The sequence below is a fragment of the Haemaphysalis longicornis genome, unplaced genomic scaffold (genome assembly GCF_048455015.1).
Source record: "Haemaphysalis longicornis isolate Haplotype H1 unplaced genomic scaffold, Haemaphysalis longicornis Haplotype H1 scaffold_4, whole genome shotgun sequence".
Taxonomy (NCBI): domain Eukaryota; kingdom Metazoa; phylum Arthropoda; class Arachnida; order Ixodida; family Ixodidae; genus Haemaphysalis; species Haemaphysalis longicornis.
Window position 1 is genome coordinate 151,191,467 of NW_027526361.1, and position 16,590 is coordinate 151,208,056.

A 16,590-nucleotide genomic window follows, 5' to 3' on the forward strand; every position below is an offset into this window, starting at 1 on the left:
TTCACTGCTTCATGTGCCACTAGTAATTTTGTACATTAAGTACATATCGATGTAAGGCATCGCACTTGCGCGCGTACAGAGCTCTGGGTTCAGATGTCGTGTAAACTTACACCAAGCTGCCCGACCAAAAAGCAGAATTCAAGTGTTAGTCATTCAAATCCTTACTTGTAGTTGCTTTTATTCAATAAAAACTACTTCATATTGCGACAATCTTTTTATTTAAATGATTAATGCATGTTGCTCACAATTATTATATATTTGAACCTGTGTGCGAGCGTCGCCTCTTTTAGTGCGTTTAAAAAAGCCGCCAAGTAGTCACGTGACTGATTTGCGTTCGTTTTATAAAAACTTGTGTACATTACGTAAAACGTACCTATATAAAACGTTTCTGACAGAACCAGATTTTTTTTTTGTCTAGCGTTTGCTTTAAAACTCAATAACAAGAATACAAATGCAAATATTTTAGACAACGCGAATCAATAGAATCCACTGCGAGCCAAGTGGAGTAAGCCAGTGGGTGGCGCGAACATGAAGGAATGGCGCGAAGGCAGCGGGGCGAGTTGACGCATTTTTGTCGAATTCGCGTATCAAAACCGCTGCGGGATGGAAACGGCGTGACACCGGTATGAAATTTGCTGTGCGGAATTCATTGCGCACCGCCTGAAATCGTCTACTAGAGTTCTTCAGTTCGGCAAGTCGACGGCGTGCTACGGTTGAATGCGAAGCCGGAACAAAGGCTGTGTCATCGTGTTTTTTCACGTGAGTACTGTCCCTGCTAATAATACCAAGTGAAATAGTTGTCTCGGTTAGCTTTCCGGACACATGCCGAAAAAGTTGCATATGCTGTGCTTGTTTGCTTGCTGCCTGGCGCCTCGTAAGCATTGTGAAATCTCTCCTTCGCCCCCTCCTCCCTATTTGAGACTGTTCTAAGCTATCGCGCTCGCGAGACCGGCTGCCGCCGCCGCGACCGCCCTTCCTCGCGGCTGCTCGCGGTCTGCGGGCCGCGATATGCGTCGTGAAACTGCCGTACTCCCTGTTCTGTGGCCGTACTCGCTCGCCAACGCGCCCCTACAGCGTACGCGTTGACCGTGTGCTGGCGGCGTTGTCGGGAAAAAAAAGTTGGCAAGAGGTGAGGACGCAGGAAATGTAGTTAAACAGATGAGAATTTGCAATGTGCAAGGGGGAGAAAATAGTATGCAAATGCAGGACACGGAGAGAGAGTTCGGGCCGCGCGCCAGCGAGCGAGTACGGCAGTTCCACAACGCCTGACGTTGCCAAGCTTCACGAGCTAATGACGAAGCCCGTCTTTGAGTTCACGTAGAGTTCACAGGGGCACAGAATTCATATACGTGGAAATTGGAGGTGAAAGGCGGACATGTGGCCTCGCAGGGAATTAAGTCTCGGGGTGTGTGTGTGGGGAGGAGGGGTATTTTACAGCGCCTACGAGGCGCCTGTTCTAACTTGTTCATGCCGTCCGTATTCTTCAGCACACCCTCCTTTTGCCCTCGCCCATTAGCCCACGTCAAGCTTGTCTCTAGCTCTACTGTTGTGTTCGCTGTCTAACGGCTGCTTTTTGCACCGTCGGTCGCAGAAAACCATTTTACTGTTGGGCGGAGCGGTACAATTCTGTAATACACGGCGCTAGTTTGCAATGGCAGGCTATTGAAAAGTGTGTCAAGTGTTCCCTTTTTATTCTGTAGTTTTCTTCTTTGACGTTTCGTGAAATAACAAACCGAACTACAAAAAAAACAGTACATGGGGGGTGTAAATCGTTTTGAACCCTTTGGTGCAGCGTCATTTTTAACACTGGTGTGCCCGTATAGGCAAACTTGTTGGGACCGTTTAGTGTCCTTTTTATGGGGAAAAGCCATTATGAATGGCATATTGGCATGTATTGTCACGTTCGCGCGATATTTGCAGGTAAAGAAAATAGGCCCCAATGCAAAATGAATCCTTTAATATAGGCATCAAAAGAAGCCTGGAGCATGCTAAATATTCTTTTGAAGGTAGGTTGTGCTTTTTATGATCACATAGACGGACACAAGAAAACTACGTACAATTTCACGAGTAGACGGCGCCATCTTCTCGTGAAAGCGGACGTTTTTCTTGTGCCCGTCGCTGTGATCGTAACAAGAGCAATTTTCCTTCAAAAGCTTACACCAATTAGCCCGACATAAAGCTGTGCAAAATATTACAAGTCCTGATCACACACTCAGAGTGTACTTTCTGTATTTAGTGAGTCGCCTGTTTGCATCATTATTGTCTGCCAGACATGTTGTCACTTGGGCATTACTCCAGCGTGCAGACCAGTGTTGCACAAGTAGACATGCTTCAGCGCTCTTACTGTCACCGTCATCTTTTGCGCAGTCTTTCAACTAGCCAGCAACCAAGTCTTCATCTTCCCTCTCGTTATATTTTGTATGTACTGTATTTCAGAGCCATAAACACATCAGCTTGTCTACATTAATTAAGGAGGAGGTGCTCAAGCAAGGAACAAGGTTCGGGTGGAGGCCGATCGCGGAACCAGAGGACTCTGAAGCTGGTGAGCTAACCAGGACTGGAGATGGGCCTGCGGATTCTGTGTACCAGAGGTTCCAGACGAGCGAGTTGGCTTGCAGACAACGGGGCTCGGTTCTACACCTGGCCGCGGTTGGTGGCCACGGCCCAGGATGGATCAACACCTGCCACGCAGGGCGTGGTGCTGCCTGTGCTGCTTTGTCCGAGCAGTACATGCATTCGGGGGCCAATGCTCTGCTGCAACCTGGACCAACGATGACCCGCGGCACACATCGCTGAATGGGGCTTCTCGTGTTGGTGAGAGCATTTCCGTTTTTCTCTTCGCTTGAACTGGATTTCGGGGGCTGCACGTTGACCCTTGTGTCCTTGTTTGGTGCTCAGTTTCCCTTTCACCGTTCGCCATTGTAACTCATTCTGTTCCCTTTCTCCCGAGTTCCGTGTGAACGTGTCACACTCCTGCAAGGCCAAGAGAATCTTCGCATCAACAATTAATTTTTCCCGAAAGGTTAGAGTGTCAAGCACCATACACTTGGCTGTTTGGCATGGAAAGACCCAGCATTTGAAACATGTCATAACAGCAGGTAAAATCTTGCAGGGCTGCAGATTTTCATCGACATGGCTGTGTGAGGTTATGCGGGTTTGTAGTAGGTTTCAGGGGATATAAAATTTGCTTGTGAATGCTTTGGACTGGCCCTTGAGACTTCAAATTGCTTGTGCGGTTGACGTCTGTGTAAAATTGTCATTTGTTGCAACTGCTCCTGCCCTTACTTTTTGCCTTCACCTTTGGCTCTATCAGGTATGGCTGCTCTTAATCCTCAAGTCCTGTGGATGTCCATGCTCACGGGGTACTTTGCCTTTTTGGAGGTTTGTATTACACTTGTCTCTATCTTAGTTCTTTCAGTTCAGCTCGTAACCACCATTTGCTCTCCTAGAGATCGCATAAATATTGTTGATTTCAAATTAATTCCAAATAACGGTTAGCTACTGTTATTGCACGAAGGCATCTTTGGATGTTAAAATGCTGTGAAAATTGTTAAAAATTGAACCTTGGTGTCACTTCTTTTTTATTCCCAGAGAGGTTGTGTCAGTTTTGTGCTTTTTGTTTACGCACCAAAGGCTTCACATAAAAAAACCAAAGCTTCATAATACTAATGGGTCATTCCACGCGAAACGTTCTGGCCCAAAAATTGGCCACCGCCAATTCCGTTGAGAAAAGCAGGTGAAGGAATCCTGAAATAATATGAATACGTCGAATTCTTCATACAACAGCTGTAGAAACCCTAACCAGGATTTGAATATTCAGACAGATTTGATCAGTGGACAAAGCTTCCTCAAGGCAATATTACACTAAAATAATGCCGAGCACGGCAAACACTAGTTCGGAAAAGTTTTTTTTCCACCCTCCGGTTTTGTGAGCAATGTAACCAACATGAATGAAAACATGCAAACCAGTTATTCTCGATAGCACAAAGGCAAAGGAGACTGGGAGAGGGTAAAATAGGGGACAAGAAAAGGAGGGCTGGTCAGCCTTAAGAGCAGAAATTGACAAAGGCAGCAATAGAAGAATGGAAACTTGAAGGGAACAGTGCAACAACGCCTTCCCGGAGGGCTCAAATTGGTGCGAGGGGCCAAATATGGCCTACCGTCGAAACAAAATCTAAGTAAAATTATCAGGCTAGATAGAAGTTGTTCCAGACGGAGTTCACTATGTGCGGTGTGGCTTCTGTCTTCACTTGCGGCAACTTTTGCTATGTATATTGCACATCTGATATGTTTAATCATTTTTGTGGGCCACAACCACGGTGTAAGAATATTTAGGTGTTGACACTGCGCGCGGCGGCGCGGCCAGATCTTGTTCGCCGCTCCATGCGCTTCTCCGGAACGCCGCCAGAGTGCACCCCGCCACGAGGGCCTGTCTGCTCGCCGAGCTACGGCAGCCGTAATGCAGGTGCTGTGGGATCGTTCGGTGGAGCGGCGTGTACGTGAAGTTTTTTGATTGCAGATAGGCACAGACACAATGAAATTGCTATCGACACCAAATAATTTTGGGCTACTTCCATTTTTACTCACAGAAACTGCAGCAGTCCGCGGAACAGCAGCGAGAACGCGGTCGTGCGACCCTTTCGAGCTCGTTGTCGAAACGCTTCTATTGCGAATAATTTTTTTTTGCTCATCCGCACGACGCCCGAGAGCGTGGTTACGCCTTATAAAATAAAAGGTTGTGTTAAACGCACACGCTCGTCCTTTTGGGCTGAAGAGCCTACGCGTAGCATAAAATGTTGCTTGAGCAGTGTAAATCGCCCAAGGTGTGAGGTGGCAATGCCCGCCGTGTAGAGAAATATAGTAAAATTTGTCCAACTGTGGTTCTTTAACGTGTCCAGAGACGTCAGTGACGCTTTCGTATTTCGCCTGTATCAGAAATGCTACCTCCATAGCTAGGCACACAACCCGCGCGGTTTTGCTGTGTAGCGTGACGGCTGCGCCGTTGTATGCGCGAGGGCCCGGAACGGCGCTAAACCAAGACAATACATATGCGACATTTTAATGGCTAAGGCACTGCAGTGCTGCCTACTCGACGCGAAAATGGCCAGTGAAAATTTCCCAGGCGTTTCTCTATCAAGCTCGGATTTCACGACGATGCCGACGGTGCTGAGCGGTTGTCTATCTCACGGAAACACAGGCGTGCACGCCCAGATATAAAATACTGACGCAACTCTAAACTGGGATTGGCGGATGTCAGTTTGGAATAATTGCAGTCGGCGTGGTAAGGCGACTTCGTGGACCACAAAATTCTCCGCCGAACTTAGTAGGGTCAGGGCAAATTATACATTTTTATAAACGTATTATGTTAAACCAAAATGTGCAGCGCGATGGCCCGCGAGGGCCCGCGATGGCTGTATAAACTTAAACGCATCGCTGCCAGGGCATACGGCGTGTAGTGTGCATGTGTAAATGCTTCTTTGAAAACACATGGAAGATACCGGCATCGGTAGCCTCAATTATTTTTAATAAATTTGGAACTTGGGCTAACTGGTTCTTTCGCACATTTTGACAAAAAAACTGCATGTATACAAGGGCAAATAAAGGAAAATACAAGAGCTTATGTTTCTGTTTCCTTTCTTTGTCCTTATCTATGCACGATTTTTTTTGTCAAAACTTGCAGAAGCCTCCATTATTTCGTCCGCGGACGTTGTCACCTCCAGACTTTTGATATTGTGAGATTTTACTGATCAAAGAGCTCAATCGAACAACATAAAAGTGTAACACTGACTGCGGCATCAGCGAAAGAATGCAACTGGTGCCCTTGTTCTGTACGATTTGAATAATACAATTTGGTTTTAATTTGAAGCCTTGCATTGCGGTGTCTATTATTTCCCACAGTGGCGTATCCAGAAATTATTTTCGGGGATCGCTATACGCCACAGGTAAAAAAATAAAAAAGAAATAGATCCTGCGGCGAAACAATTTTCGTTTTTATGCTTTAGTAATGTCTGTGTTATTTGTTTCGTCGACGTAATATCTGCACAAAAATACGGATACGCATAAGAACCATACTCGTGAACAAACCAACATTCTTGTTATCCTTGTTTTTACATTTTAATATAACGATTCGCTGTGTTAATAGCATTGCTCTGTCTAGGCCCCTGATTACCCACGTTTACATTCAGCATCAGGATAAAAAAAATATTTTTGTTCCACGAAAGCCAAAATAGCCGTTATGTGTAACACACATTTTTAACTACAAGTCGCCTTTCTTGTTGAAGAAAACACAATGCATTACAAGTGCCGTTCGCAAAGATTTGCCATCGAAAAGCACATGGGCTGCGATATCCGCGCATTGCGTCGCCTTGCTGTACCGCGTGAGTTCCACAACGCTCACTGCGGCTGGTGCCGCAGTGATCGGTGACGAACACAACGTGGAAGCTGAATTATAATGTCTACTCCTCACTCTGGCAGCAGAAAATACCGAAACGCAGTTTGAAAGACACGTAAAGTCAAGCACGACGCGCATCCACCGCAGCTGCGCCCGCTACTGCGCAAGCGATAGCCGGCCCCTCATTCGCAGCGCCCCCGCGTCGCTGCGGTCTGCGCATGTACTAAGGGCAAACACGATCTGGCCGCGTTCTCCGCCGCGGCGGCCGGCAAGTGTCAACACCTAAATATTCTTACACCGTGGCCACAACACAGGAAGAAGCAGTTTTCCTCCCTTCATTGACCAGGGCAGTAGTCTGATGTGAAGTGAAGTTTAGAAGCGAACACATGCCCAGAAAATGCTAGGAAAACACCTAAGAGGACGTGGTGGAGAAGCGCCACTCTAATGTAGCAGGGCCGGCAGAAGACTCTTGTCTGTCGACATTTTTTAGTGCTAGCCCATATTGCGTCTCTCCTGCCAAAGCCTCAGTGAGAAATTTGAAAATATTCTGTGTTGCTTGCGTATTTCTGACTAATGTATTTCCGGCTTGGAAGGGAGCCGAGTGAGTACTGAAAAGCTAGTTCTTTCAAACTAAACAAAGCTGTATTCAGTCTTTATGGACCCTTTACTGCATGTGTTATTGCTTGCTTGCTGCAGAAACAGTGCTGACGTTGTCATCTGTGTGTTTACAGCAATTCCGCGTTTTTCACAAACTTGTAATCCAGTTCCACTTCTAATACTGCTAAATGAAAGTAGTGCGGAAGTAGAGACCCTGATAATAAAGCAATTGTTAATACACCGTGAAAATATGAGGAACGTAGCAATTACCACATTGCATTTGTTAAGCTGGAGCCCTGTGGATATTTTTCCTTATGGCCTCCTCTATACTCTTTTGTTGGTCCCCTACATCTTATTAATTTCCATGTCAGTGATATGTATTTTTTTTTATCATTAGATGCAAGAGGGGTGGATACACTGTCCTGCGGCCTGTTTTGCTGAATGAAAGTGGTGTCGAAGCCTTCAGAGAAGCACTGGTAAGTACAGCAGTAATTACTTTTAATGAAATCACTTCAGAGGAGCTTTGGAAAAACTGAGTGTTGCTTATTTGTGTGGTTTTAGAATTTTTAGAAAAACGGTTGTGTCAGCGAAATTGCCTAAATTTCTTGGAATCGTTCCCAGTCTTCAAAAATCATCTATCGATTTCTCTATAATCTCGCTCCGAATAATCTTCCAAAAAAAACCAGAAGAAGCAGACAAAAAAGGCATATTGTGAGCTACTAGCTACCAACCTTCAAAAGAACTACCTTGTCTGATAACCACGCCACCACTGTGACACCGTGACACACCTCCTAAATTTCCCATACGGACCCTGGCATCAATGAATATCTTGATGTGTGGGTGGGTTTTGTATTTTTAAGCTATTTTGGCAGTGATAACGCTCGTTTCTCACGAAATGGTCTTCCAGATCGACCTAGTCATGCTAATACTACAAGCAATTAGGTTAAAGCTCCCATATTCAACTCATAAAAAGCTCTCACACAGTTGCAATTTCAACAACTTCAGCCAACGTAGTCATGAATAAAATGAGCCACTAGAAAAACAGTTGTCTTTAGTAACAGTTTTCTAAGAAAAATAGCTTGGTTGAATTTGTTTCATGACAGCTGATTAAAGCTAGAGTTTAAAGGTAATTCTTTTTCTGTGAACGAAGCGATGCTTCCTACTACTAAAACCTGTCCCGAACATCAAAACGCTCGAGACGGCCCGAAAATCCAGAAGCTGCCGTATGCATTGCGATGCTCGCTAAGTACACTACTTCTGGCGTTGACGCTGATATCTGCTAAGAATAGACTTCAAAATATGGCACGCAGACAGGGCGGTAACTTTCTTTTTATCGCAGAAAGTCTACCAATTTTTGGGGCCTAACAAAACATTTTTGTGTAAACATATTGATTAGGCACATTCTGCATCAGCTCAAAATGCAGATTATTCGATGCCCTTTCCAACAAGAGCAGATTCGCAAATTAACAAAATCAGTTTTTGGCCAAACGTTGCAAATATGGATAAGTTGTGTATATCAGTTCGCAAATAGTTTAAAAAGTTTGGAGTATAATTTTTGCCAAACATAAAAAACACATCTTGGAAAAAAGTTTAGTTGCCCAGTACAATTTGTCAGATATGAAAAACATGTTACCATGTGTGGTGCCCTCGTTCTGCAGCCCTACCTCTGTTTCAAAATATGCAATTTCGGATAGTTTACTGAAAAAAATCGGGTGGTTTGGCACTATTAGAGGCACTATTTGTCCCCACATGATGTAGAAACATCTTGTCAATGGTTGACATCGCATTAATGGTAAGGTAAAAATTCGGGATAGGACAAAAACTGCTTGGGGCTGAAAACAAAACTCGTTCACTGTTAGTTTACTATCATGCACCTGTTGAAGCTTTCACTTGCTGGTTGTTATAATCTTCTGGCTCACTTTTCTAACCCTGCTTTCAGGAATGAGGTGCGATGCACTGGAGCAGTGCCCAGCTAGCTATCCCCGAGTAACTGTTGCGTGACAAATGAAAAAGGCGTTCAGCTCTATGAGCCTACTGCATTGCACCTCCACCTAACATTTTAGAAAACAAACAATACCAAACTTGTGGCAGACTGTCAGAATATGTAGTTCTACTGAGGAGCAACTCTAGACCTCCGAAAATATCCTCGTACAGAATCAAAACTGAAGCCAATTTTAAGCTCTCTCCTTGCCTTAACTGATGTCCGATGACTTGAGGTTATCAATTGACTTTCAACTGGAACTCTTATTGCACAAGTAAGGCATGGGTGAAGTGAAATCACAAACGGTATGCTTTTTTTGAGGAAAAGTAGTGGGCAACGAAGGCGTTAAGGCAAATCGGGTTGAAGTTCTCTGTCTAGTAGTGCCAAATATAAATTGCGCAATGCAGAAATGAAACAAATGACAGGAAAAGGGCTGAAAATGCTAAGTGCACTTGTCAGACATGCGGAGACATCCACGAATACTTTGACTGAAAAAAAGCTACCCGTCCTCTAAACCAAAGCTCACTAGTGCATACCTGGTGTCATTTTCTGGTAGTTCTCACCTTTAAACGCAGTCGGATTGCACAGCTGACGACATCATTTGATACTTGACTTCTGTGAGCCATTTGATAAAAATTCCCCCGCATTTCCCCGAGGGGGAGAATGTGAAAGTGCGAATGCACGGTTGTCGGCCCGCTTGCGGCGCTTGCGCTCGGCCCCCGCAGCCCACCGCCTCGCCGCCTTCTCGTCCATCTCTTCCATCGGGTTTGTAGTATCACGTGTACACCACGCAGTTATCAAGCCGCTATAACGCCGCTGAGTCGCCAACGCACGCCGCTGACGACGTAGTTTGAATGCGTTAAAGATATAAGGCGCTTCACTAACACTGATGTCACCGTCGCGTCCGTGGCTTGGTCGGTAGAGCGTCGCGCTGCGGCCGCAAAGTCCTCGGATCGAAACCTGGCGCCGAATGCTGTTTCTTTTTTAAATATAGAGGAGCACTGCGGACGCCAACGCCGCCGCCGCCGGCGGTGGATGGTTTGGGGTCGCTTATAAAGTGCATTCGCACTTAAAAAATCTAATGGTAATGCAGCGTAACCACAAGTGACATCCTTTTTTGTATAGCGCAGCAGCCATGGCACCTATCGAAACAACACATGCTGCTCAACCCTCAAAAACACCGTCAGAAATTTCAGTGTAGCCAGAGCAGGAAAATTAGAACTGATTCTAAAACTGCAGTGCCTAGACTAACCAGTGGGGTGCGTTAGTTGCAAGAGAAATGACAACATGGATATCAGGAATATACAGCATTGATGATCGGTGATCGATGCTTTATATTGCCGATTTTGTGATGTTGTAGTTGTTTCTCATGTACCACGGTGGCTAGTCTAGACACTACACGTTTAGGCAACCTTGAGATTTTCGGCAGTTTTTTGCAAGGTGAGGTGTGTATGTTTTCTCAGAAGGGAGCGTTGCTGCTGCGCTTGATAAAAAAGCATGCGACTCGTGGTCAAGCTGCATTACCATGGAATTTTCTTGACCAAAAGTCTTCCAGCAAGCCAAATACCAAATCATTTTGCCAGTTTTACAATCCGATGGCAGTGACAGATGATAATTACCTGGAAATGACACCAGCTTTCCACTACTGAGCTTTGGTTCAAAGAAAGGGTCGTTTTATTTTGTGAAAGCTTATTTCTGAAGGTTCCCCGCATGTGTATCAAGTGGACCTGGCATTTTGAGCCACTTTCCAGCAGTTTTCATTCTGATTGATTGATTGTAGGGTTTAACGCGCCGACGCAACGCAGGCGATGAGGCGCGCCGTAGTGGAGGGCTCCGGATTAATTTTGACCACCTTGGGGATCTTTAACATGCGCCGAAATCTCGTACACACGGCCGTTTTTGCTTTTCGCCTCCATCAGAAAAGCCGCGGCCGCGAATCGAGCAGTTTTCATTCTGTTTGTGTGTTGCAAACCTAATATTTCGTGCTACTACGCAGTTACCCAACTTCAAGCCGATTTGCCATAGCACCCCCGTCGCCCTCTACTATTCCTCGAAAAAAGAATGCCTTTTGTGATATCGCTTCACTCATGCCCTACTTTTGCGATAACAGCTCCAGCTGAAACTCAAAAAATAACACCAAGTCATCGGATATCAGCTCAGACAAGTAGAGATTTCCAATCAGCCTTGAACACTGCCAGCTGTTCACTGGCCAGTTTTGTTAGTACGAGGCTATTTTTGGAGGTCTAGTGTTGCTTCTTACTGCGACTGTCTATTCTGGCAGTCTCCGAAAGGTTTGATATGGTGCCTTTTTGAAAATGTTAGGCAGCACTCTTTTCGCCGTGCGAAAGCTTGCTGGGCACAATTCTAGTGCATCGCAAGTTATTCCTGCAAGCAGGGCTACCATAGCGAGTCAGAAGATGACAATAAACCGCAAGTGGAAGTTATGGTAGATAAGTGATGATCAGAATGTCAACAAAAATCCACCACTGAGATTGGTTTTAAATTCCAAGTGGATTTTTTGGCATCTCTTGCTTGCCGTGAATCTGGTGCTTGCTGTAGTCCTTAATAAGATGTTTTTACATCACGTGGGGACTAAGTTGGGCCCCTAATAATATCAAACCATTTCAGAGAACCATACAAAATTGTGTATTTTGGAATGAATGTTCGGCTTCACCACGAGACGCGGGCACCATGCGTGCAAGCACCACGTGGGAACCACGGGGACAAATTAATTTTCACTAGTGAATTTTTTCTTGGACAGGATTTTTTAATGTAAACCTTCAAAATGCGTATTCTAATTTTTTTCCACTATTGGTGGTTTGTTATACACAACTTCTTTTTTTTTCATTTTTCTTTACGGTGACAAAATATTGATTTGGGTTTTTTTTTTTTGCGATCATTCTTTATGCAAACATTACACAACTGGTGCTAGCAAGGGCGTTGAATCCGCATTTTTGCCACTGCACTATGTGCCTAACCAACACATTTAGCAAAAAGAAATGTTTTCTTAGAGCCCTAAAAACTGGTCAATTTTCTGCGGTAACAAAAGAGTTGAAATCAACGCTGGTGTCAGCTTTACTGCATGACTCTGAATTTGTGCAGAGAAGCCCCTCTAGTGCATGAGAAGTTCGAGAACAAAAAATTGGACATCCAAAGTCAATAAATTGGGATAGGGAAACTAATTATTGTGGCATGTCCCATCAAGGCTGTAGTGTCAGCTTTACTGCATCGCTCACAACTCGTGCAGAAAAGCCCATCCAGGGAATTAGAAACTTTGGAACAAGTTTTGTGCCAAATTTAATTATATGAGAAGTTAAAAAATCAGGGTACAGAAACTTAACGCGTTGACAATAATTCAAATAGACAAGTGGTTTAAAATTTTTTCTTGTGGCCACTAAAAACATGAAGAAACCGAGGCACGTAACAAGGCAGTGGTGCCCTTTGTACTGACAACTTAGGTTTCTTTTCCATCAGTAATAAGTGTGATCTAGATAACTACAACTGTAAGCATTATTTAGTGCTTCATGCTTTCACTTAAGCTAAAAACTGTTGAAGGAAAAAACGAAACGGGGTGCAGACATTGCATGCAGAGTAGAAAATATAGTCAGCGTATTGAATAACTTTAAAAAGCGTCAAAGTTAATCAGTGAAGCGTAGATAGAAGGTTCAGGCAAATTGCTATCAAGCCTAAAAGCAAAAGAAAAGCGCAACAAGCAGCACACCCAGCGGTTTTTGCCCAGGGAATGGGGGAATCTATGATGTGTCGTTCCCATCTGGAAAGTCGATGTATCCAATTTGTCCCTTGGCGTTTTGCATGTACCCACTCATTGCGAATCATGCAAGTACAAGCCTTTCTTGGGCCAAGTTTGACTTCTGCAAAGAAGCTAAAGAACTGATTTGGGAGCTTTTAGATGTTTATTACATAAAAAACAGGAGCACAGTGAAACTGTATTGCAATGAGCTTGAATATTTAGAAACTTCACTATGATTCCTTTGTTACCATTGTGCGGCCCACTATTAAAGGGTGTCATTTTAGACGATGCACTCAATAAACTTAGTTGCAAGCAAGTGCTTGTCCTATCATCTTCTTTGTCATGTGCTATGGACTCGACTTTTTAAGAACTATGTACCAACTTGCCTCATGCTTTTTACTGAACAGTTTGAGTTAGACTTTGTACCCCTCCAGTGTTTTGCAGCAGGTGTCTCAGTTCACTTACTGCTTTGTTACTCGTGCTGCCTTTAAGCTTTACATAGATATTTTCATACCATCAAAAGGGGGGAGTAGCAGCCTTTTGCACTCATAAATTCTTAGTCTCCCTCCCTGGAGCTTTCAGATCCTCTTTATGGATGCAATGATTTTTGAAGCCTTTGCATTTCTGGGGTGTCCATATGTGACTTCATACATTATACATATGTTCCCTCATACAAAACATTTCATAACAAAAGCCAAATGGTGAAGCAAGGAAATGTAATGGCAAGAGGTGTGCTCCTCGCCCTCTCTTTTGTCAGGCACTGGGCAGTTAGCCTGTTGTTGATGATTTTACTGTGCTGGCTACAATTTCATTTTGCTTTTGTCTTATCGTTCAATTTCTTTTCATTGATATTTCTGGCAGGTCCGAGACAAGGCCTGGTCCGAGACGCCAGGACCCGAGGACACCTTGCAACGCTTGTGCACGGCTTGTGAAGATTTCTGGATTGACTTCATGGACTTGTGTAAGAAGTCTGCCTTAGAAAAACAGCAACAAGGAAAGAAGCCTTTAAAAATTATTGCAATTTATTTCCACACCAGTTTAACCTTGCACCAGCAGGTATGCAAAGCTGGTTAACACAAAACTTGTTTTTGTGATTTAATATCATGCCTGTTAGTCTAGCAAACCTGCGTTGTAACAAGCCATAGCAAGCAGTAAAACATGCTTAGTGTATCTGTATTTTTAGGCTATTTGCTGGTTATTTTGTGGTTTAAAACAGCTGTGATACCCTAAGCTGGCTTTTCATTCAAATCTGTATCACTTTCGTCTTTAATAAAATAATTTTCAAATACTTTTGGTTTGCTTTGCTATACTTGTATGAAACTGCTCATGAAGCTGCATGCATGTGGGCTAAAATTGCACTTGCACGTATACTGCAATGATTCCACCAGCAGTATTACTGACCATCTCTGGGAAGGTCACCCATACACTTCCACGACTCTGTCGCCATAAGCATCACGGGACTCTTTAAAAGGGGGCGTCCTCACAACTCTTGTTACAGGGTCGCGATGATCATCAGGCAGGGGTCCCGTGACTCTCTTTTTTCTTTCGTGGCAGTCAGTGCTGACTCTAAGGAGGTAGTCACCCATATTCTACTGTGACTACTGCGACGGGGTCCGTGTGACCCCCTTTCAATAAGAGTAGCGTGACTCTGCGAAAGGGGTCGATGAAGAGTCAAATCTGTGGCAAGTAAATACCCCCCGAAGAGGGTCACAGGGACTCCTTTTTTTCTTAGTGTGTGGGGACACCTTCGCCTGCAATGACCGCAGAGTCCGTGTACAAAGCATTCTGGGAACTCGCATCCAAAAGGCAAATGAAAGCGTCGCGACGTTTGCCGAGGACGTGCCCATCCGTTCGGGCGCACAGATCCAGACATGTGGGTGCCTAAAAAACTTCTGCATCTGATCCAGGACCTCCGCTAGGGGGCCGAACAGTGAACACGCACCTCGCATGGGCTCCGCTTCGACGGCCGATTTTCGCTGACCTGTTGACCACAGCGACCTGCAAATAGTGTCACTGAACTCCTAACGACGAGAGCTTCACGTCGACACCCCCTGTGGCCCCGACAACCCCGTCTTTTGGACACAGCGACCCCTGAAAGGCTGGATCACGCCGGTGACGCTGCTAACCCTAACGCGGTTGGCCTCGCCGCCGCCCCAGCGCCGAAGCCCCGCCTCGCCATGCCGAACGCCGACGAAGACGACATGGAGTACGATGCCCTCAGCGGCCGCACTCTGCCGAAACCTGGCCCCTGGCAGATTATGCTTGACAGAGAAATCACCCGGGAAACTGCCGCTGCACAAACCGCACGCCCGCCGCGAACGCCGCGTCAACCGACCAGCCGCAGTGATTTGGCGCCCCGACTACCCGACGCCGACTACAAGGTAATCTTCCGACCTCGTACCGGCCTCCGAATATCTGCATGGACTGACCGCCAAATAGCCCAAGGCCTACAACTGGCTAGCGGAATACCAGAAGAAATCTTCAATGTGCACGTGACGGTCCAATCCCAACCAATTCAGAACCTCATCATCGCAAGCACTCCCGACGAACGCTGCGCTCGGGCTCTAAGCAGCACCATGCTCGTGCACCTAGGAGCAGCAACATACGAACTGCAACCATACTTGAAACCCTTCTCGGGTACGGTCCGCGGGGTCATTCACGGCCTTGACCAGGACACTACCACAGCGCAATTGCCACACATATTAGCTCCAACCGGCATCAATGGCGCATCCATCATCGATGCAAGAATGCTCGGCACGACAACTTCGGCACTGATCACTTTCGAAGGCAAGCACGTCCCTTTTTACGTGAAAGCCTACGGAACACTATACCGATGCCGTCCCTACCGTCAAACAGTGAAACACTGCTCCCTGTGTGGTGAGCTCGGACACCGCCGGGACGTGTGCCCCGAACCTGACAAAAATGTGTGCGTGAAGTGCAACGTGCGCGAACCGACACCCGACCACGAATGCACTCCCAAATGCCTTCTGTGCGGCCTGGATCATCCTACCGCGGACAAAGCCTGCAAGAAAAGGTTCAAGCCCTCCCCACCGTCTTCGAAGACCCCGCAGCCAACTGCTCAATTGCTCACCCAAATTGCTCAACTGCCCAACTGCTCACCCAAAGACCAGCCGCCACACCATCAGGACCAGCACGGGAACCGCAGGTGAGCTGGTCAACCCTCTTTAAAGCCTCGCCCACTGCTCAAACCCAATTCCCCCCCCTCCCTAACACAACCCCCATCCAACCACCCCCCGACCCCCGCCTCCAGGAATTACAGCACGAAAACACGCAGCTCAGACAACAGAATTCCAAACTACAACACCAACTCGCCGACATGAAAACGCAAATGGATCAACTTGCAACCCAGATGGCAACTATTTTACAGAATCAAAATACACAACAACCAAGCCTAGCCACTGCCCCACGCCTTGAGTCAAATCCAGAACTCCCTTCCCCGGCGGATACTAGACGCTCGACTCACAGCCATTGAAACTCGACTGGAACGACTGTGCGAGCAAATAAAGACCAATTTCGCCAACATTGCCCAACCCCTCACCTCATTGGATACCCGGGTTGCTGCCCTGGAAGAAGATTGGCAAAAGCAGACGCAGCACAAGAAACCCAAAAAAGACACCCCTCCGACCATCACTGATACACTTTCCTAATAACAATCACCGCTCCTGGTACACAGACCCCGACACGGAGTAAATCCCTGACTATCTGGCAATGGAACTGTCGCTCACTACGTGGCAAGAAACAATCCCTCACCCTTTTTGCGGGCCAACATGCACCGGACATCATCGCGCTACAAGAAACGGGCACTGATAATATATCCTTCAGTGGATACACAACATTTGTATCTGATCC

The 16,590-nt window shown here is 45.9% G+C and overlaps 1 long non-coding RNA gene across 1 annotated transcript; it reads left to right on the plus strand.

Moving 5' to 3' along the window:
* The first annotated feature begins 529 nt into the window (after positions 1-529).
* LOC144179441 (uncharacterized) lies at positions 530-13,986 on the plus strand. Its single transcript, XR_013324229.1, has 6 exons — positions 530-759; positions 2,437-2,542; positions 2,693-2,814; positions 3,314-3,381; positions 7,386-7,464; positions 13,582-13,986. It is a non-coding gene; the product is annotated as an uncharacterized LOC144179441 (long non-coding RNA).
* The last annotated feature ends 2,604 nt before the right edge of the window (positions 13,987-16,590 follow it).